Genomic DNA, 23,236 nt, shown 5'->3' with positions numbered 1-23,236 from the left:
GAGAGAGAGAGAGAGAGAGAGCATTTAAGATGGTTCCGTCAGGAGCTTTACGAGGCACAATATTGGTTCTCCGTGGCCGCCAAGATAGCTGCCTCACCGCAGGCCGCGGCGCCCTCCCCACGCCACCCTCACGGCTTACACTTTATGGTGGACTTGGCTGGGCAACCTGCGGCAGGCAAATGGCACAGCAATTCACTGGCTTTACGGGAACAAATCCTGAAAACCAAATTGAATGAAAGTAGTTGTTTTGACACTCCAGACTTCCAACAGCTGCAGCGACACGCAGCCCTGACAGCCTCCCGCCCCGGGCTGCCTCGACTCTTCCCGGCCCACCATAAGGGCCCCACTTGGAGTCCAGCCCGGCCGCCACAACCCTGCGGCGGGCGGGAGGGGCAATTTACGAGTATGTTTGGTTTAGGAGACAGTATAGACAGGGAAGAATTAATTGTTATCGGGCAATATCTTCTAGGAGCCGATACTATCACCGGTGGGTGAGTGACTGTGGGAGAACAGGAAGGAAGGAAGGAAGGAAGGAAGGGAAGGAAGAAAAGCAAGACATGAGAGGAGAGAAGAAAAAGAATAAGGATACGGTGAGAGGGAGGGAGGGGGAGAGGAGACGAAAAGTTCAAGTTTTACTTCAAACTTAATGAAACAGCGATTGCCACATTTTTGTTTTCGCTTCTACACGAAAACTTACAAGACGGAGCCGCGGAGCTGAGGGGCGCAGCACTCCATCAGCCACACAGAAGCGCAGCAGTCACCCACCACCCCCGCACAGAAGTCACCCCCAGAGGCACAAAGGATGACGGAGACAGGGACGCGACGAGGGGAGGGCGACTCATGCATATCATTACTACTGACGACGATGTAATGAAGATGATGGGGGTGGCTACTCGCATCACGGGGCATGATGACCTCGTTAGTGCGTTTAATTACCGCTCAACAACAGGCAGGTGATGAAGGGCGATGAGGAGGGCGAGGCGAGGCGAGGCGAGGCGAGGGAGGCGGTGACGAGGTGACTATTTCCTTTCAGGTGTTGTGTGTGTGCAGCTAATTTGTTTCCCAGTAGTTATCAGAATTACGACGGAGTGAAAGAGGGAGGGAGGAAAGATAAGTGAAGTGAGAGCAATGATGGTGGAGAAGGAGAGAGGGGAGGTATGTAGCCGCCCCCGAAGAAAGGGAGGCATTATAATGGAAGAAAGTAGGAAAATCTAGCTTAACTAAGAAAGTAATTGGCTTAAGTGAAAGAGTAAGGTGTCTTGACAGGTTCAACGAGGAAAAAGGAAGGTGAGGTTTCAATAACTGTCGTTTAACTTAGGAAATTAGCGTTCCAAATTTAATTATCTCATAGCCTCCAAATACGATTAGTTCCTTGGCACTTATTTTCTCATTACCGCAGAATTTTATTTAAGGGGCGAGAAGAGAGAGAGAGAGAGAGAGAGAGAGAGAGAGAGAGAGAGAGAGAGAGAGAGAGAGAGAGAGAGAGAGAGAGAGAGAGAGAGAGAGAGAGAGAGAGAGAGAGCACTTATGTTTGTGTTATGTTGAGGCTTCTCGACCAACACCAACACGGCTCAGTAAAAGCAGGACTGACCTCACAACATTTTCCTCCATTCACTTCGACTTGAGTTTACCGTCACTTCTTGCAGTTCCCGCGGGCGTCTGACTCCCTCACCATGACTCGGGGAGGGAGAGGGGGAGGGGGAGGGGGAGGGAGAGGGGACGGGCAGGGCTCCACTTTAAGTCGCATTAAGCAAAACCCCCACGTTACTTCCTCCCCTTGCCTTGCTGCTGTCAGACGCAAGTTGTTCGTTTGGCAAAAGTTAACCTAAACGAGTCTTGCTCAGTTACTTTCATTCTCTCGAGGGATTTTTTGGTAAGGCGAGGAAACTTGGTGAGGGAGGAGTGGCAGCAGCTGTTAGGGCTTCTTGCTGCCTCAACTTGACCGCCAGCAAGAAGATGGACTGGCCAGACAAGAGCCGGGGTGAGGTGAGCTGTTGGTATCATGGAAGGAGGGCGACTGTTAACTCTTACTGACTCTCTTTGTGTAGTATTGACCATCCTCTATTCATTATCCTGATGAGTTTTAGATTATTCTAGCATTTGATGGATTATCTTAGCAAGTACTGACTAGCCTGAAATTAGTAGTAGCAGTAGTAGCAGTGAGTGATATTATTATTATTGTTATTATTACCATTATTACTGGTAGTAGTAGTAGTAGTAGTAGTAGTAGTAGTAGTAGTAAAGCCGTAGTAATAAGAGCTACAAAGATACTCTATTGTTTATTAATAACCCCGCAATACACTACAAGAAAATGAAATTGTTTAAAAAAAATATGAATAAATATGACGTAAGCAAGGGGAAAGGCGAAGAGGTAATGAACAGCATACGAGTAGAGAGAGAGAGAGAGAGAGAGAGAGAGAGAGAGAGAGAGAGAGAGAGAGAGAGAGAGAGAGAGAGAGAGAGAGAGAGAGAGAGAGAGAGAGTACTAGTGAAGAGGAATGGAGTGGTAGAGGCAGGGAGTGAGAGGCGGGAGGGAGGGGGATAAGGGATGATGGTGAGCCTGTGAGAGTGAGGGTCTGCATGAAAAGCGTCCGAGTAAGTGGCTGGAAAAATCTGATCGTCCAGTTCTGACGGAATAGTAAAGGAGGGCAGAGTGTGCTGCAGGGGGAGGCTGAGGGACCGAGGCAGAGGCAGGGGCGGGGGTGGAAAGCAGCGAGGGAGGGAAGGAGTTAAAGGGAGGATAGAAAAAGATATGAAAACTTGTGAGAGAGAGAGAGAGAGAGAGAGAGAGAGAGAGAGAGAGAGAGAGAGAGAGAGAGAGAGAGAGAGAGAGAGAGAGAGACTATTTAAAGTATACACTCACTTGGACCATAAGTACCCACCTGAGGCATTGACAGACAGATAGACAGACAGTCAGACATGAAAGAAGACAGATCGACAACTACACAGACACACAATTAGACCGATATGTAGACAAGCGGACGAGACGGACTGTTAGCTAGAAAGACGTAGACCAGGAGAAACAGAAAAAAAAAATAAATAAATAAATTCTTAACTTTACGTAAAAAAAATAAAATAAAAAAGAATACGTTTGGTGCTTCTTAAGTGTGTGTGTGTGTGTGTGTGTGTGTGTGTGTGTGTGTGTGTGTGTGTGTGTGTGTGTGTGTGTGTGTGTGTGTGTGTGTGTGTGTGTGTGTGTGTGTGTGTGTGTTAGCAAGATAACTGTAAAACACGAAAAAAAATAACATTAAGTAAAAAAGAAAAAAAAAACAGTAGTAAACAAAACAAGGAAGACATCACCATCACCACCATCACCAACACCAGAAAAAAAAAAAAACAGTAACAACAACAGTAACAACAACAAACACAACCGCAGCCGTTCCCAGCATTCCCTTCAATCAGTGTCCAATTTCAGTAAGGATGCTTGGGCCAGACTCGCGGGAATTGGCGTCTATGAAGCTAAAGATAAACAGACACCGGAGGGAAAATTGCACTGGAGGTAAACGGTATGGAGGGGGACGAGTAGGAGGAGGAGGAGGAGGAGGAGGAGGATGAAAGAAGACGAGGAAGTAAAAGTGATGAGAAAGACAAAGACAAGGAAGAGGAGTAAAAGCAAATAAGAGAACGATAAAGAGAAAAAAATGTAAAGAAGATGAAGAGTAAAAGGGGAAAAACTGATAAGAAAGAGGAAGAGGAAAGGAAAAGATGAGGCAGTAAAATTTAAGAAGAAAAATAGAAGTAAAAAAAAAAAGAGAAAAATAAAGATCGAAGAGGGCGAGGAGTTGAAAAAAACAAAAAAAACAAAGAGGAGAAAGAGAAGGAGGATGAGGAGGAGGCAGAGGAGGAGAAAACGCGAGTAGCCATCTATCGGTGTAAGGCCCAGACGGGGGAACAGATGAGGGCGATCAGGGGGAGTGGCCTTGGGTGGAAGGAGAGGAGTGGATGGGAAGAGCTTGATATATAGAGGGACCTTAACACCCTCCAGTCACGACATCTCCGCCAGATGGGAGAAGAAAGAAGAGGCAGGAGAGAAGAGAAATTAGAGCATAAAGAGGACCTGGGAGAAGTGAGTCGTGTGCGTGGTGGTGTGTGTGGTGAACGCTTCGTGAGTTGCGAGGGAGGGTGGGAGAGTGTAAGAGGGAAGGTGCAACAAGAGGCATACAATGGAAGGCTAGAGTAGTGGGTCGTGATTATCTCAGGCCACCCACACGTCCAGGTAACCCGTCACCTGTTTTTTTTTTTTTTTTTTTTTTGCCAGGTAGTCCAGGTGTACACGAAAGTCACGCCTCCCAACCCTTTGATTTACAGCGACATGCAGGGCCCAAGGAAGGATTCTCTTGGGACGCGTGAGGTTAAGGTTCCTCCCATTAACTTAACAAAATCGCTTTCCTTCCTTCCCTTCCTTAGCGTGACAGCCCCACTTGTCCCGCTGATAACCCACACGCCATGCAATAACGCACGGATATCACATCATATTAAATTACATTACAATACGAGAGAATATTAGATAAAAAAAAAATCATGATATCTGAGAGTAGGCATAACATTAGAAAAATCGTTATGTATAGGCATGTTCAGTTTTTTCAATTCTTTTCTTACTCTGATTTTCATTATTTCACGCGGCTGGGGAGGTGCAGGTGAGGGCCGGGTCTGATTAGCACCTGTGTGGAGGCGGCACACCTTCCGGGCCGCGGTGGCGCGCTTGTTGACGTGTGTGTGAGGTGAATGAATCTCATTTTCCGCTCCACCGACTCACAGAAGAGGAAGAAAAGGAGGAGGTGGAGGAGGAGGAGGAGGAGGAGGAGGAGGAGGAGGAGGAGGAGGAGGAGGAGGAGAAAGGGGTTGAAATGTAAGGGAGGGCGACGAAGGGTGAGAGAGAGAGAGAGAGAGAGAGAGAGAGAGAGAGAGAGAGAGAGAGAGAGAGAGAGAGAGAGAGAGAGAGAGAGAGAGAGAGAGAGAGAGAGAGAGAGAGAGAGAGAGAGAGAGAGAGAGAGGGGAAATAAAAGTGAGATATCTTTGCACGATCACCCTTGACAGGACAATTTGCTTATTAATGAGACTTTAATCAGCACCAGAGACACGCACGCGAGGGTGGCGGAGTGCGTGAAGTGGGCGTGCTTGTGCGTGTGCTGGGTGTTTCTTCCCCCTCTCGTGCCTTGAGTGGCGTTATGGTGTTGTGGTGTTGTGGCGATGCGGTAGTGTAGTGTGGTTCTAGGTTATCATTGTTTGAATTTACTGTTATTTGATTTTATTATATTGTTGATTTAATATTTCATTATTTTTGCTGGTTTTATTTATTTATTTATTTTTTTTGGGGGGTGCTTAGGTTTTAATGTGAAATGTTTGGTGAATGTTGGGTATAAGGTAAAAATATAAATAAAAGAAGGAATGGAAGAAGTATCAAGAGAGTTAAAATACTAAAAGAAATTTCTAAGATATCTCTTACATATTATGGTTTATTTCAGTTATTTTTGTCAATAAAGTAACTACAACCACTATCAAGACATAAACTGGTGTTGCAGGGGTGTGTGTGTGTGTGTGTGTGTGTGTGTGTGTGTGTGTGTGTGTGTGTGTGTGTGTGTCTATTACTGTGTTGCGCTGCCTGCGGTGTTGTACGTACTTCTGTGGTGGTTAGTGCAGCGTGGTATTGTTTTATTTTGTTCTGTGTTCTGTATCTCGGTGTTGTTGTGTTCATTTTCATATCAATAGTTTGTTTTAATTAGCTCGGTAGTGGTAGCGGTGATAGTGGTGGTGGTGGTGGTGGTGGTGGCGATGATAATGGCGGTAGTCATATAGACTCTATCACAACCAGTCAACTTCTGCGTGTTCCAGTGATTCCCATTGTCCTCTATCTTATAATTATGCGGGGAATATTACGCTCCCTTATCCATCTGCATAATTGTCCTCGCCTCATTACTACGTTCATCAAAAATCTTCATAATTCATTGATTGCAATGATGCGACAGTGAGGACAATCAGGAGCCATCGTTCATCTGATTGTCGAGAAGGAGTGTCTATCTCCTGCCACCTCTGTGTGTGTGTGTGTGTGTGTGTGTGTGTGTGTGTGTGTGTGTGTGTGTGTGTTTGGAAAGAAAGAAAAAGAGAGAGAGAGAGAGAGAGAGAGAGAGAGAGAGAGAGAGAGAGAGAGAGAGAGAGAGAGAGAGAGAATACCTAGGCGTAATTGTTGCTACATAATTGTTTTTCACATGGCCAAGTTAAAGATTAACATCCTACCTCTTACTATAGTACTTTACCATATTTTTTTTTTCGTTCACCTCTTGAGACGAAAAATTCTCCCCGGCGGGGAATCGAACCCCGGTCTCCCGCGTGACAGGCGGGGATACTAACCACTATACTACCGAGGATTACGCTTGATAATCTTAGGACTGGCAGATTTGCTTCGTCTATCGCTACTATAAAACATTAAGCGATGCAGGGATTAACATTCAGCTGTTTTTGAATCAAGGAAAGGCTACAGACTTTCTTGAGCCACTAATCCCTCTGGATTATAAGATTTCATGTCCTCAGTGCCGCCGCCCTCAGCCTTTGGTGGCGAGGCAGCACTTGTGGGCGGTCAGTGTTTTACCGTCGCCAGTCCAGCGTGCACCACTTTGTACACGACGCTCCTGAAAGATTACCCGCTCACTCTGATAATGGAACTTCCTCTTTTCTCCTATAAAATAATTTCTTCTCCGCCAAAAAGGGAAGATCACTTAAATTCTAACTTAAACTCGAGTTCGTGTAAGAAAAGACAAAGAAGAAAAGAGCATGCCCGCCCCACACAGTCGCCCCACCGCCACCTGACACTTCTCACGCGGGTTCGTGTGCACACAATACTTACAGATAATTTACGCTGATCACACACCGCGCCATAAATATTCACCACAAAACTTAGTCTAATGGAGGGCATTTACCTACTTACGAGAATACTTCTTCTTTCATTCTTTTAATAATGCTGTTAGTTTCTAATTCGCTTCCTGATTGGATTGCTTTCGTTCATGTCTTCATTACCATTACTCTGTGCCTGTCATCACGCACGCACCACCTCAGGCATTCACAGTCAGTGAGTCTTCTTTTGGAGTTTCCACAATACTTCAGCATTCTCCTCCGCGACTACGAAAACCTTAGCACCCTCCTCAGTTTTAGCCTCAGCTCAGCAGTCAGCCAGGCCTCTGCGCCTCTCTAACCCACAGCTGCACAACACCTCCGCCAAAGACTGCTGGCGTCGGCGGTCTATTCAAGGCGCCGCGACCTGCGGTTTACTCGTATCGTGATGCTCGAGGATCTGCAGGGCTTCGGTGGCGCTCAAGGGAAGCCGCTGGTAATCCTTTTCTTCCCCGAAACTTGCGTCAGGAAAGGCGAGTGGCCGCGACAACACTCCGAGACTCGTATCAGGGATCAGAGGAGGAGGGAGAAAATAGAAAAGGGAGGATGTGTACGTGAGAGACTCCATTCTGACGTTCCAACATAGATTTCATTGGTGTCCTGCCACAGGAGTAAGACGCAAGCCAGGGGTGAGGTGAGGCAGGTGACCGGAAGAGTGAAACTTCTAACATGAGGGTGATATTGTGGTTGTGTGACTCCCAAGCTGCCGGAATTAGGGATAGGGTGAAAAGAGAGAGAGAGAGAGAGAGAGAGAGAGAGAGAGAGAGAGAGAGAGAGAGAGAGAGAGAGAGAGAGGCATGAAACTAATTTTGATAGCTTTTGGTTTATAACGCAATGAACGAGGACTCTCTCTCTCTCTCTCTCTCTCTCTCTCTCTCTCTCTCTCTCTCTCTCTCTCTCTCTCTCTCTCTCTCTATTACCACTGTACATTAACGTTATTCACAGCACACACTCACCCAGGCACTCATGATAGAAGTGGACATCATACTTATTTCTCTCTCTCTCTCTCTCTCTCTCTCTCTCTCTCTCTCTCTCTCTCTCTCTCTCTCTCTCTCTCTCTCTCTCTCTCTCTCTCTCTCTCTCTCTCTCTCCCTCCACGTACATATTACATCAAGAGCTCACACACACACATCAAAGCGAAGCCCGAAACATAAAGCGAGTGTGTGGAAAGAATAAAGCTTCAAGGGCGGCGCGGGACTGAAGCTCCAGGCAGACTCCAGTAATGAATTAATGAAGCTAATATGACGTCGAAATAAGCGAAGATGTCGATTATCCACTTAATGAAGAGTGAAGGCATTCATCAGCTTTATAATGAGCGGGGTGGCAGCGGTGAGGTGAGGGAGGCAGGCAGTGGGGAGTAATAGCAGGGAAGATAACGAGGAAGGGTGCAGAGGTCAATGTAGGGAGAGAGTGGGAGGCTGAGGAGGTAGTGGGAGTGAGATGGTGGGGAAAGATATGGGACGGGGAGATAAGGAAGGGTAGTGGGAGTAGTAAGAGGACACTGGACAGAGATAAATCGAGGATGAGGAGATAATCTATGAGGAGGAAAGCAAGCGTTTGTGTTGGTGTGGTAAGGAGGTAAGGAGGTTTTGGGAAGGAAAAGTGTATAGGTAGAATATTATGTATGAGGTAGAATATTCTCTCTCTCTCTCTCTCTCTCTCTCTCTCTCTCTCTCTCTCTCTCTCTCTCTCTCTCTCTTTCTCTCTCGCTGATGAGAAATTAAGGCGATTTCAGTGTTTTTAATTTCCCAACATACTTCACCTACTTAGAAAATGAGTTTACCCAAACGTGTAGCGGGAGCAACAGCATTAAAACTCGTATTATTATTATTATTATTATTATTATTATTATTATTATTATTATTATTATTATTATTTATTTTAGTAGTAGTAGTAGTAGTAGTACTTGTTGTTGTTGTTGTTGTTGTTCTCGTTTTTGTTCATTCATTCTTTTCGTTTATTTAATTTGCTAGTTTTGTTAAGTTCTGTTCATTTATTTCATTCCATTTACTTCTACTCATTAAGTTAATTTTATTAGGTTCTGCTTGATGTTGTTGTTGTTGTTGTTGTTTTTTTAGTTTGCTTTATCATTTTCTCTTCCTTTTTTTCGTTACACAATCATCTCAAATAATCATCAATTACACAATCACGAACCATACAGTTAGCTAAACATTACAATTAAATACTACAAAACTGCAAATGAAATCGAACCATAAAAAATACATTAACACAACTATTAAAAAAACAATCACCCCGCATGAATGGCTCCGTGTAAATAGCGATTCATGTGTGATTTACATATATAACCTACTCAGTAATCAAATAACATCCCGGGCGCTGCTAATGTTGAGCGTGAATGCTAGAATCACATGCAAACTGGATACGACCTCGTGCACAATGAAATGTCAACCCTTACCTTCCTCTTTACTTCCATCCTCCCCCTTTATACCGGACGAAGAGGAGGAAGAAAAGGAAGAGGAAGATTATCACTAAAGAGTAACAAACAGCAAGAGTTGTTGATCTTTACAAGGTCGTTTGTGGTGACTATATTGACATACTGATAGAGAAGAGTAGAAGCAGGACAGCATAAAGAAGGAACAGGAGGAAGAGGAGGAGCAGGAGGAAGAGTTCACAGGATAGAGTGAGGGCAACGTAGCAGAGGTTGCAGTAAAGAACAAAAATAAAACTACACCAGTATTCCCAGCATTAAGCCCCGGACTGATCTTAATTGTTATGGTGCGGAGGGCGTTGAGTCTCCAGTGTAAGGTCGTAAGGTCAAAGAGGTGCACATCTGCGTGTGGAGAATAGGGTGATGCTGAACGTGCAGGAAGGGAAACGAGGAGAGAACGAGATGAGAAAAAGATCATGGTAGGGAGGAAAAATCATGGCATACTGAATGAATGATATCTACCAGCTTCTCTCTCTCTCTCTCTCTCTCTCTCTCTCTCTCTCTCTCTCTCTCTCTCTCTCTCTCTCTCTCTCTCTCTCTCTCTCTCTCTCTCTCTCTCTCTCTCTCATCGTGTGTGTGTTCCCGTCATTCCTTCTTCCCTCTCTCTCCTCCTCGCTCCAGTGCAGTACAGCTGGAGTAATGATGGCCGAGGAAACTGAGGACACAACATCCACACAGTGAGTGGAAGCAATAAGCGAGCGCAGGGGACAGCACACATGATGCTCAGAACACAGGTGGTGGCTGCTAATGACTCACATACAGAAGATACTTTTTCTGCTCTTGCCTTTCCTTCACTTATGCAATTTACGCATATACAAAGCTGAGAGGACATGTTGCTTGCCCTGTATGGTATGATAATTAGTGAGTGATAAAGGGAGAAATATACTCTGACGTGAGTGACGTTCTGGATGCCCTTTGTGTAACTCATGCTAATCAAACCCTTAATTGAATCCAGGACGGCGAGAGCGACAAGGGGACACAGTAGCGGCCTGTGGAGGACAAGCCGTGAACTTTATATTGTTTGGCCGATGATATTTATGACCCTTTTTCCTCAAGCAACGACACTTTAATAGCTCCGTTCTTTATAGTGAGAGAACTGCTACAGGAGGGGTGAGGTTGTAGTCGCTCAAAAAAATGTTACCTACAGTTATATACAGAGGATGAGATGAATTTAAGTTTTCATCGGATTTCAGACCATAGATTCGTTCATGAAGGGTTAAGGAAGTGGAAGGTGCCTCTACACGAATACATTACTTTACGGAAAGAAAGGAAGAGCCCTATTAACACGGTGAGTGGGTAATCTTTCAGGAGTGGTGTACAAACTGCTGCAGACTGGGCTGGCGATCGTAAAACACTGACCCCGCGCTGGTGCTGCCCCTCCCCATGAAAGGCTGAGGTGCCAATATGGGGGGATGAAATATTGCAATTCACAGGGATCAGTGGTTCAAGGAACTTTGTAGCCTTTCTTTGGCTCGAAACAACTGGAGTGTTATCTTCCTAATGTTATCAAGATCTTTCACCATCACCATCTGATTTGTATAAAAGAAATTATTCTACGATAAATGATGACATTACTATAAAAAATTACTACTGTTACTATGATTACAAGATGAAACTAATATACGATTACTATAGAAGATTAATACATACAATTATCATACCAGATATATCATGTGACTATCATACTATTACTACATGAGCTTACTACACCAATATACTATACAATGGCTATGCTATTACCACATGACTGCATACGAAAATACAGAACAAAACTTACTATGAAATTACTATACAACTACCACACGAATACTACACGATTAATATCCTTTAACAAGCTTCCACTAGAGAATTATTAAGAAGGAAATTACTATGCTATGAAAATGATAATACACACGGACGCACGCACGAACAAGCAAGCAAGCAAGCAAACAAAAATCTTAATTGTGGTATATCATTCTTATCGTCCCCGCAGACTGAGGCATGTGGGGGGCGGGACAAAGCTGCAATAGGAAGGCTGCCAATACCTCGGCACAAAGACCATTAGGGGTGAAGTTATTGTTAATTGTAATTACCTTCTTCAGCAAGTTTTGTTTGTGAACCTTTTGATGACAGGAATGAAAAAGATGAAGAGGCGAAAGACAACACGCGGTACCTCTCCCTAGGGACTGTAATGATTACTTCTGACGGTGGCACTACAAAAGGCGCCCCAGAGGCTTCCTTGTGTTTGCTCAAAAAGAAAAAAAAAGCTGATTCAAGGAATATTAAGTATCAAAAGACATCATTAAAACAGTGAACTCCAGTAAATCTTTGAAGACCAAACTGGTTCAATACGACCCAAGTGAAGACTAATGAGCCTTTACACAGCGCCAGCCCCGCCCCTGAACACCCCGCCCCGTCCAGGCTTATTACACTTATATCAGGATTTGTGGAAGGCTCAGGCTGAAGGATGAGTGACAGGCTTGAGGTGGTGTGTGTGTGTGTGTGTGTGTGTGTGTGTGTGTGTGTGTGTGTGTGTGTGTGTGTGTGTGTGTGTGTGTGTGTGTGTGTGTGTGTGTGTGTGTGTGTGTGTGTGTGTGTGTGTGTGTTGAGAGAGAGAGAGAGAGAGAGAGAGAGAGAGAGAGAGAGAGAGAGAGAGAGAGAGAGAGAGAGAGAGAGAGAGAGAGAGAGAGAGAGAGAGAGAGAGAAAGGGGGAAGGGAGGCGAATACCTACCAACATATATACATATCAATGCAAACACCTGTCTCGTTGCATCGGTCCCATGGTGTAATGGTTAGCACCCTGGACTTTGAATCCAGAGATCCGAGTTCGAGTCTCGGTGGGACCTCACCAATATTTTTAAAGGTGTGCGCAGTCTTCCTATCAGTGCAGGCTGGTATCTTATCTCGTGTCTGCTGAGGTCAATGTCTGCCGCGCCACAAAACGCTTCTGACAACCATTTTAAATAACGCAAAGCTAAACTTAAAAAAAAACAAAAAAAAAACGGAGCATTACTGGTGAGTGAAGGGGTGTAGAGAAGAGCCACCAATCAGCCCGCCAAGTGGAGGGTTGGTGCTAGTACTGTGTTGGCAGGTGGTGAGTCACGAGGCACCAGAGAGATCAAAGCCCTAAATAATGAGTGAGACGTAAATAAGTGCACCATTTCTCAGCTGTTTTCGCCTAAACCCAAATACTGTTAACGTTTAGTCCTCAGCGTGAAAATCTGGAGTCAGCTGAACGTGAACTGAGGGCGACACCCAGCTGCCGAGCTGCACATGGAGCAGGGCTGTTTGTCGTAAGTAATGGCAGGCGACAGTTTCTGCATATCATAAATACATTCTTTTAATGGGATAATAAAAAATTCCGCACGATGATAACTTCATTAAGAGCCATAATTTTACAAATGTGACAACAGTCAATAATTCCGGTGACTCACGCGTCGCAACTTCGCCCAAACTACTCGTCACAGCAATATCAGATACATCTTTTGGTGAAATGGAGATTAACGCCTTTGCTGTCAGATCTTTAAAGAAAAAAACATGTCTACTGCAAATGACAGATCCCTCAATTTTTCTTATGGGTCGTGTGAGTAAATAATTATAGGAATTCGCCTTTTAATATCACAAGACCTCATGGGTTTCCCACCACATATCCGACTGACTTTGTGAAAGATATAAAAAAAATTTACATAGCATGCGCCAACGAGCATTCTCTCTCTCTCTCTCTCTCTCTCTCTCTCTCTCTCTCTCTCTCTCTCTCTCTCTCTCTCTTTTATATATATATATATATATATATATATATATATATATATATATATATATATATATATATATATATATATATATATATATATATATATATATATATATATATATATATATATATATATATATATATATATATATATATATATATATATAATGACCCTCTATGGCTCGAACGAGCAATGAAAAGATTCAGACACAATGTACGATGTTCAATAAATTTGAAACGAAACGTCACTTGGAGGCCTCCTGCTGCTCTAGGAGCCGCCGGAGTCGCCGCCCCGCCTTGAAGCCCGCCAGCCGCCCCGCCACTCCCTCAGTCAACACCGCAATAAAACTTGCACTTTGAAAGGCCACCACGGCACGCGGGAGACGCTGGCGCGGTGCGAGGCTTGGAGGAAGGGAAAATAGTAGCATCAACTGTCGCCGCGGCAGAAAAGGATTTATTTTATGTAGACTCTGCCTTTCACCCGCGGACAATTCTACCTCCGGGGCTCCTTTGTATGCCGCCTTTGTGCCATCGCTTCATTATCTCGTAAACCACGTCCCGAGCGATCCATAAATATCCAAATATCAATAACAGCAAAAAACAGTGATCCCTTGGCGGCAAAAGTGAGCATGGCGAAAGGCGCAAAATTTGAATGCTGCGCGCCATTAAGCGGCGCCGGCCCGAGTGACAGGGGGATCGGGGCGTGCGGGGCGGGGAAGGAGAGGACCGTGTGAAATGCAGACTGAGGGATGCTGTTCATACATCAGGAAGCGAGACAAAAGAGAGTTAAAACAGTTGTCAGCAGTGAGAGTAACAAAGTAACAACAAAGATAATAACAATAACAATAATATTAATAATAATGATAATAATAATAATAATAATAATAATAATAATAATAATAATAATAATAATAATAATAACAATAACAGTAATAATAACAATAATAATAACACGCTTCGGCAGGTGCTTTACTCTATCACGCTAAATGAGGCACTCATTCCGTCCACCACACAATACTCTCCTTTGTGCTAATATCAATTCCCTATTGTAAACAACTCCATTAAATTCGGTGTAAACAACTCCATTAAATTCGGTGTAAGTTATTACTGAGCGTAAAGAAGTCCACGTACAGTATTTTATCAAACAATAATAAACAAATAAACAAAACAAACAGAAAAAATAGTAAAACAAAAGAAGTGTTGCAGCTTTATCCTCTCTTTTTCTTCACTTCTATCCCTCCAGCAGTCCAGCACAACGTTCCTGAATCCCGTGCTTACTACACCAGTACCCCAGTGGTCCCCTCAGCGGCGCCCTTTACTCCACACAACACCAGAGGGAAGCCAGCCACTACACGCCTCGGCAGAAACATGCCAGTTATTGTGAAGCACTCAGCGTGTGCGTGCGGGATTTGCGTTGCGTCACCCGTGCATTTATTACCTGAGGTCTTCACATGCCCTCCAGGCTACGAATATTAATTGTTTTATAAGAAATGGAGGGGATGGCGAGGAGAAGGAAGAGTAAGAGGAAGAGCAGGAGCAGGAGCAGGAGGAGGAGGAGAGTTGCGTGATCTCTACATCAGACGTTTTCACATATTTCCCTGTTTACGAAAATGGATTACTTTATAAGGCAAGGAAAAGGGAAAAGGAGAAGGAGGAAGAGAAAAGTGGAGGCTGACATAGTGAAGCACACACACACACACACACACACGTGTGTGTGTGTGTGTGTGTGTGTGTGTGTGTGTATATATATATATATATATATATATATATATATATATATATATATATATATATATATATATATATATATATATATATATATATATATATATATATATATATATATATATACGAGTATATAAACAAAATTTTTGACTTTACTTTTGTGTTAGCGTGCAGCTGGACCCACCCTTCTCTAGCATGTGCCTCCACCAGCTGTGTGCTCCCACCATGGCGCTCATGACAATGTTTGCTCGCTCTTACTCACCACTGCCAACACCACGGCTGCTGCGGCCATTACCACCGAGGGCGCCGCCACGCTGCTGCTGATCCCAAAACATCCCACGTATGTGAACATTCCTGAGTCTTTTTTTGCAACCAGAGACAGAGAGAGAGAGAGAGAGAGAGAGAGAGAGAGAGAGAGAGAGAGAGAGAGAGAGAGAGAGAGAGATGGTTCAATAAAAACGCGACAACAGCTGAAGGAGGCGCGAACTGTTGACTTCGAGAGGCCTGGAGTCGATGCGCTAGTGTGAGGAGGGCGTGAGAGAGGGTGTGAGGGAGGGCATGAGGATCAGGATGTGTGTGAGTCTCATTTCACGGAAGCTGAGGGAGTGGCGACAGGCAACAGGATCGAGATAATTAGGTTCGTTAGCATCTTTGATCTCTCACAGGCGACGCTGAAGGAGTTGATGCCGGAAAATAGCGAGAACCGAAAAAAAAAACAAGAGTTCACAAGAATGGTGGAAATTATGTTTGAGAGAGAGAGAGAGAGAGAGAGAGAGAGAGAGAGAGAGAGAGAGAGAGAGAGAGAGAGAGAGAGAGAGAGAGAGAGAGAGAGAGAGATTCGTTATGGTGCTTTACATTAGTCCTCTCTCTCTCTCTCTCTCTCTCTCTCTCTCTCTCTCTCTCTCTCTCTCTCTCTCTCTCTCTCTAACCTTCCCCCTATCGTACATTTTTCCGTGGCGAGGCTGACGCTGCATTTATTAGCGTATCACAGACCTAGCGCGTAGCTCAAGTGTGTGCCTTGTATTACCCCACCACGGAACTGAAACTAAGACTTATGTAACACTAAACGATGGCAGTGTTGGTGGTAACGTTAGAAGTAGTAGTGGCAATAGTGGTGGTGGTGGTGGTGGTGGTGGCTGTGTTCGCATGCAAAAAAAATCATGACAACAGTAATATATTTCCAGTTGTATGGCTAGCATGTATTCATTCCCCTTCTGACGGGGCTTTGGCGTGTTACTGTATATGTGGTGACGCTTATTAGGTGCTGGCGTGACGTGAGAGAACTAGACTGCCGGCCCTTCATTAGCAGCCCATATGTACATTGATAAAGAGCGGCTTTACCCCTCTATGGATATCGAGTTAAAGGGGGAGCTGACCGCGGGCAAGGATTGGAAGGAGATACTGTACATAGAGGAGAAGGAAGGAGTGTTAGAGAATGGCGATGAAAAAGAGGGTTGAGGCATGAGAAAGGGAGAGACAGGGAGGGGTGATAAAAGACAAAGTGAGAGGCAGGAAATGAGGAAGGGAAAAATGGGGAGAAAGAAAGGTAAGAATGGGGAGTAGGGAAGAAAGGCAAAGGGAGTAGGAAAGGCAGGAAGGGAAGGTAAGAGAGGAAGGAATGGGGAGGATGAAAGGCAGGAATGTGTGGCAGAGAAGAGAAAGTTAAGGATTAAAAACCTAAGAGTGAGAATGGCAGAGGGAAAGGATGTGGAGGAAGAAAAGCGGAGAAGCAGAAATACAGATATGGGGGAAGGAGGGAAGGGAAGAGAAGACTGAAGGGAGGGAAGGCTCAGTCACCGCCAGCCGAAGCGTCACCGTGTGGCAGTATGATGCCTCAATAGAAACCTAACCTTCTCGGTAAGTTGACTTTGACCACAAGCAGAAGGGGATTCCGTGCCTTCTCCCGCATGCAGGGGCACGCGTCACCCTCTGGCATTTGCTTATTCTATGAGGCGGCGGCAGTGGTGGCGGCAGTTGCAGCGACGTTGCTGGTGGTTGCTGAGGTGCAGGGAAGAGTGTTGGTGTTACTAAGGGAAAGGACCATTAAGTGTGTGTCTTAAGATATTGTGCAGTCTCTTTATAAGTACTGAGTTTTCCTTGCTATGAAATGCACACAACTTCGTATTACAGGGAACCTTATCACCAGCTGTCATGAAATCAAATGAAATTTTTGCATCTAATCCGAATTCTTGCAAGTTTTCATCGGGCTTACGTCGTTCTTGCACAATAAATAAATATGTAAATACGAGTAAAACAAAAGTTTGCTCAAGAAAATATCTGATGTACAGAGAAAAACATATTAAGAAGAATAAACAACAATGGTTTTATCATTGACGTATTTACAGACCTCAAGAAAAAGGACTAATATCTTTTCCTCGTAACAAGCAGATAATGTTCATCTGAGGGCCGCGACTTCCCTGCCAAGCTTCAGAACCCGCACGTCTCCGTCACGCGTCCTGGTCTGCTCAAACACGCGTAGCTCTGAATATTTACTCGCCTCTGCAAAATGGTTATCACCTTCTTCACGCGGCTGTACGAAGCGACGAAATTATGTACTCACACCTTTACGTAATCTTTCAGCTCTCTCTCTCTCTCTCTCTGTGTGTGTGTGTGTGTGTGTGTGTGTGTGTGTGTGTGTGTGTGTGTGTGTGTGTGTGTGTGTGTGTGTGTGTGTGTGTGTGTGTTTCAAGGTCACCAGGCAGCAGGTCACCCCAGCCGGCTGCTTGCTTTCAAGGCTCTCAGAATAATCACCTTCCCAATCGCTTCGGTAATTAGGTATAATGACTGAATCTAGGAAAACGATCACCTACGTATTTCCCGGCGAGTCTGAAGGTTGCTCACTAATGATGGGCGATAAAGCGTGAAGTTATATTTACGAGAGCTTAACAAATTACAGCTTTTGCAGACTGGGAGTATCCGTGATGTAATTTCATGCGATTATTACGACAAATATTGAATGACAGTCACGTGACGGCTTGGTTTATGCTAAAAAGGCAAATACGAGGACAAAGCTTTTATATTTTATGTAATGTGTAATTGTAATTATTGACTTTACAAATGATAAAACTGATTTTTTTTATCCGAGTCGAGTCATGATTGCAGCAACATCTAATGGAAGAATTTTATGGTATTAATCAAATTACACACACTCTCTCTCTCTCTCTCTCTCTCTCTCTCTCTCTCTCTCTCTCTCTCTCTCTCTCTCTCTCTCTCTCTCTCTCTCTCTCTCTCTCTCTCTCTCTCTCTCTCTCTCTCTCTCTCTCTCTCTCTCTCTCTCTCTCTCTCTCTCTCTCTCTCTCTCTCTGACCTGGTGAAAAGCTGCCCTTTCCAACGTGACCCAATCAAAAAAAAAAGAACAATGTGACCTGGTAACCTTTTAAACAAGAAATGTCATGTACAACGTTGATAAAATAAATGACCATCCCAACATAACCTGATAAAACAGTGACTTTTCTATCCTGTTCTGGAAAAAATAAATAAATCCCTGGCCAGCGACCTGATGAACAAAGGACAATGCATACTGGTGAACACTGAACTTGTCTCGAGGTGCCTGGTGAAGCGTAAAACAGACCACGAGTTTCGCTTCTTTAATTAAGTCGAGGAGACACAAGATAATACTAACGAGTGAATGAAAGACTGAAGCATTGGAGGATACGAGCTGAGTTCACTGAAGCATAACCTGCTCCACTGTGCTGTGTTGAGCAAATAAGAAAATAAGGGAAACTGCAAGAAGCCGTCAGGCCTACACGTAACAGACCCTGTATAAAACAAAGCCATTTCCGCTTATAATCCCCATCCATAAATTTGTCTAATCTTCTTTTAAGGCTCCCTAATGACTCAGCACTAACAATCTGATTACTTCTACCACTTTATCTACGACTTTATTCCAGAGCCAGTGAAGAGTGGATCATTTTGCGTCTGTTCCTTGCGTGACATTACTTACTGTACTGACAAGGCTGGTGCAAGGAGTGGCAGTGTTTTATCATGTAGCTAAGAAAATTATGATAAAATGATACTTTGATGCGATGAACAATGCTAATCCATCCATGCATGTATCTGTGCATCTATGTATCTTTCTCTTGCCCTTCGTCACTTCCTTTCTCTCATCTCTCCTTTCCCTCTTCCTCTCTTTCTCTACATTTGGTTTCCAGTGTAAATTAATTAATCTTATATATAGTTAATATTGATCATTTTTACCTCCCTTTCTTTATATATATTTTTTTCTCTTCTTTTTCTTTCCTCTCTACCTCTTTTATGTCCTTTCTCAGTTCCTAATTTTATCAATATTTTTTTTTCCTTTCTTATTTATCTTTCCTTCCTCTCTCTCTCTCCTTCTCCTGTCGATTATTTTTCTTTTGTTCCTTCATCTTTTTTCCCTCCTTCATTCATTCATTCCTTCCTCCCTCTCCCTCTCTATCCATCGTTTTCCAATATTTTTTTCCTTTCTCTCTCCTGACACTTTTTTCTTTGATTCCTTTTCCTTCTCTCTCTCTCTCTCTCTCTCTCTCTCTCTCTCTCTCTCTCTCTCTCTCTCTCTCTCTCTCTCTCTCTCTCTCTCTCTCTCTCTCTCTCTCCCTCTTCCTTTTCTCTATTCGTCTCTCTTTTATTTTGTGTGTCATTTACTGTTCTTTCATTTTTTATATCAGTTTATTGCAATTATTTATTTTTTTTGTCCTCTCACACTCTTTTTCAGATGGAAATAGGAAAGGTCGGTGTAACTTGATTAGGCCGTAAAACCCAACATCAGGAAATAAAACACAACCAAAGCAATGAATGGAAAGCCGAAATTCTCATTGAAAAATACATGATAAATAAAGCTAAAAAAATATATATATATATTTATATATATCTCGCATTTAAATGTAGGTACATCAGTCACCTTTTTTGTCTTTTTATCAGCAATAATTTAATGATCCTAGAATGATACGTTGAAATATTTTCCCTGCATTATTATATTCATGATATTAAACTATATAATCTATATTTCAAAAGTTAAAATTCATGTAGCTTTTATTATGAGCGATATGTGCACCATCTCACACACACACACACACACACACACACACACACACAGAGGGAAGGAACAAACGAATCAGCTGGTGTTGCCCCTAAAATACAAGTAATATTTCCTTTTTCTTAACGTACACCAGCACCGCGAGAAATAACACTTTAAATGAAGAGACACACAAGAAAAAAGTCTACCACAGAAAAAAAAACAAAAAAAACACCGAAGAACATAATAATCCGCTCCAGCAACAATTACTCGCTGATTGCCACGCTGAGCAAGGCGACAAGAGATGCTAATGAACTGTTTATGTATTCCAAAAAGTACAGTAAAATATGCATCACGGTAAAGAGATAAACAATAAAGACCAGGGAAAAAAATTTGTTCTTAAGAGGAGGAGATCAGGACAGGGTGAGGAGGATGAAGAGGAAGAGGAAAAGGAAGAGGAAGAGGAAGAGGAGGAGGAGGGCGACGGAAAGAAAGGAAGGACAAGGAACGTTTACAGAGCTGAGTTTTGATAAATACTAAAAGAAAAAAAGAAAAGAAATGCTAAGAAAAAATAAAAATGGGGAAGGAGTTTCTGACGGTTAAAGATATATCAAAGAGGAGGAGGAGGAGGAGGAGGAGGAGGAGGAGGAGGAGCACCCACGGCAGTGATGGTGGTTGGAGGAAGGCGAATTTAAAGAAAACAGGAGGAACAAAAGACGTTCTGAGAGGCAGCGGGAGGAAAGGAGCGACGTTTATGACACAAAACGAGAGTGATTAGTGGCAGGGAGAAAAAGAGGATGAAATTGAGTGGTGGTTTAGCGGGCAGCTGGCCATGACCACAGCCAGGAACAATGGTGGAGCAGGAGGAAGAAGAGAAAGAGGAGGTGAGTGGGAGGGGAAGAAGAAAGAGTAGGTGAGAGGGAGGGAAGAAGAGGGAGAGAAGGACAGGGGAAAGATGAGGAGATAGAGAGTCACGGGGGAAGAGGAGGAGGAGCAGGGTAGCAGAAGTAAGTCATCAGCCATAAAATAAAAGAGTCGCCTGCCCGTTCACCGCCTCTGACCGCACATGTTACGCTTCTTAACTAACCCTGGCCGCCTCTCGTGTCCCTCCCGGCCCTCGTGGTGGGGGGCAACTCGCTGACTGATTGGCCGATGACCGGGTGACGCTGCCTGAGGAGCCATAAAGGGACTGATCCTAAAGCTGATCCTGAAACACGAGGGACCGCACCTCAGATTTACGACGTCATGCTGAGGAAGTGATCAGCAAGTAAATAAACAGTGATGGTAAAGTAGCAAGGATTTGAAAAGATGAATAATAAACAAAGAAATAATGGCAGAGAGAATGTAGCTATGTGAAGAAGAAGAAGAAGAAGAAGAAGAAGAAGAAGAAGAAGAAGAAGAAGAAGAAGAAGAAGAAGAAGAAGAAGAAGAAGAAGAAGAAGAAGAAGAAGAAGAAGAAGAAGAAGAAGAAGAAGAAGAAGAAGAAGAAGAAGAAGAAGAAGAAGAAGAAGAAGAAGAAGAAGAAGAAGAAGAAGAAGAAGAAGAAGAAGAAGAAGAAGAAGAAGAAGAAGAAGAAGAAGAAGAAGAAGAAGAAGAAGAAGAAGAAGAAGAAGAAGAAGAAGAAGAAGAAGAAGAAGAAGAAGAAGAAGAAGAAGAAGAAGAAGAAGAAGAAGAAGAAGAAGAAGAAGAAGAAGAAGAAGAAGAAGAAGAAGAAGAAGAAGAAGAAGAAGAAGAAGAAGAAGAAGAAGAAGAAGAAGAAGAAGAAGAAGAAGAAGAAGAAGAAGAAGAAGAAGAAGAAGAAGAAGAAGAAGAAGAAGAAGAAGAAGAAGAAGAAGAAGAAGAAGAAGAAGAAGAAGAAGAAGAAGAAGAAGAAGAAGAAGAAGAAGAAGAAGAAGAAGAAGAAGAAGAAGAAGAAGAAGAAGAAGAAGAAGAAGAAGAAGAAGAAGAAGAAGAAGAAGAAGAAGAAGAAGAAGAAGAAGAAGAAGAAGAAGAAGAAGAAGAAGAAGAAGAAGAAGAAGAAGAAGAAGAAGAAGAAGAAGAAGAAGAAGAAGAAGAAGAAGAAGAAGAAGAAGAAGAAGAAGAAGAAGAAGAAGAAGAAGAAGAAGAAGAAGAAGAAGAAGAAGAAGAAGAAGAAGAAGAAGAAGAAGAAGAAGAAGAAGAAGAAGAAGAAGAAGAAGAAGAAGAAGAAGAAGAAGAAGAAGAAGAAGAAGAAGAAGAAGAAGAAGAAGAAGAAGAAGAAGAAGAAGAAGAAGAAGAAGAAGAAGAAGAAGAAGAAGAAGAAGAAGAAGAAGAAGAAGAAGAAGAAGAAGAAGAAGAAGAAGAAGAAGAAGAAGAAGAAGAAGAAGAAGAAGAAGAAGAAGAAGACAACAATATCAACAACAACAACGAAATGAGGATTAGGAGGAGGAAAACTAAGAACAGAAAGAACAAGAAAGACAACAACAACAGAAAACGAAAGATGAACCAAAAGAGAGAGAGAGAGAGAGAGAGAGAGAGAGAGAGAGAGAGAGAGAGAGAGAGAGAGAGAGAGAGAGAGAGAGAGAGAGAGAAGATTAAAGGAACATTACTCTTGATCAGTTCTGTTTTAACCATCCGAGGCCAAACTCCGATATGCTGCCGCGATTCCCTGCCTCTGAAATATCACTTACATACGTTTCCCCGCCAGCTTTCATATCTCTACTCTTGAATGACGAGTTGCTTTACAAATACACTGGCTGAGGACATCCTGGGAGTGAGCAGCTGTGATCCAGAGGGGTATGTTCCAGTGATAAACAGTTGCGATATTGAAAAAATGGTTTACGTATATGCGTGTTACATCTTCATCCCATTAATTTCATGGTGTTCTCTCTCTCTCTCTTGGGTGAATGTGGGGTATGGGTAGCTGAGGAAACGCATGTGTTGGATTGTTAAATGATGCAGGAATGAATAGGTGCAAGAAAACCTATGAACATTCTCGATTATATTGATGCTATGTCTAGTCTCTTAAGGAATCCTACTATCCTGAATTTGGGCGTGATCATTATAGCTTCCCCTCAACCCAGAGGTTCATCCCACATTGACAGAATAAAAGGTGAAACATAGCTGTGCCTAACAGAAAAAAATAACTATCTTGAAACAAACGAAACCGCAGATGAGAATGACGAACAGATTTAGAATAGACTTAACCTACATAAAAAAAAAAAAAATAATAATAATAATAATGCTAACAACATTAAGAAAATAAAGAAGCTTGTTTCAGACGCGCAGGGCCTGTGTTGCTTCAGAAGTCTGCGTGAATATAAAATAAAGAAGTCAAAGCCTCACACTTTACCGCGCAATCTGTCCCCTGAGCGGCGAGTGATAAAAGGAATATGAAGTCGACTAAAAATTCACGAGTTCACGGAAGCAGACATGAGGAATTTCAGGTAGGCGACGGCAACTGATGCGTGCCGGCTTAATCTTTCTCTCGCCTCGC

At 43.3% G+C, this 23,236-nt stretch overlaps 1 protein-coding gene and 2 non-coding genes across 15 annotated transcripts in view; 1 reads left to right on the top strand and 2 right to left on the bottom strand.

Moving 5' to 3' along the window:
- Positions 1 to 23,236, bottom strand: part of LOC135100682 (helix-loop-helix protein ngn-1-like) — a 589,312-nt gene that overhangs the window by 410,685 nt on the left and 155,391 nt on the right. The window lies entirely within an intron of this gene.
- Positions 6,294 to 6,365, bottom strand: Trnad-guc (transfer RNA aspartic acid (anticodon GUC)). The gene has a single exon. It is a non-coding gene; the product is annotated as a tRNA-Asp (tRNA).
- On the top strand, positions 12,088 to 12,159 carry Trnaq-uug (transfer RNA glutamine (anticodon UUG)). The gene has a single exon. It is a non-coding gene; the product is annotated as a tRNA-Gln (tRNA).

Source organism: Scylla paramamosain, chromosome 5 (assembly GCF_035594125.1).
Source record: "Scylla paramamosain isolate STU-SP2022 chromosome 5, ASM3559412v1, whole genome shotgun sequence".
NCBI lineage: Eukaryota > Metazoa > Arthropoda > Malacostraca > Decapoda > Portunidae > Scylla > Scylla paramamosain.
Note: the sequence above shows the minus strand (reverse complement) of the source record. Positions and strands in the feature narration are given on the sequence as shown.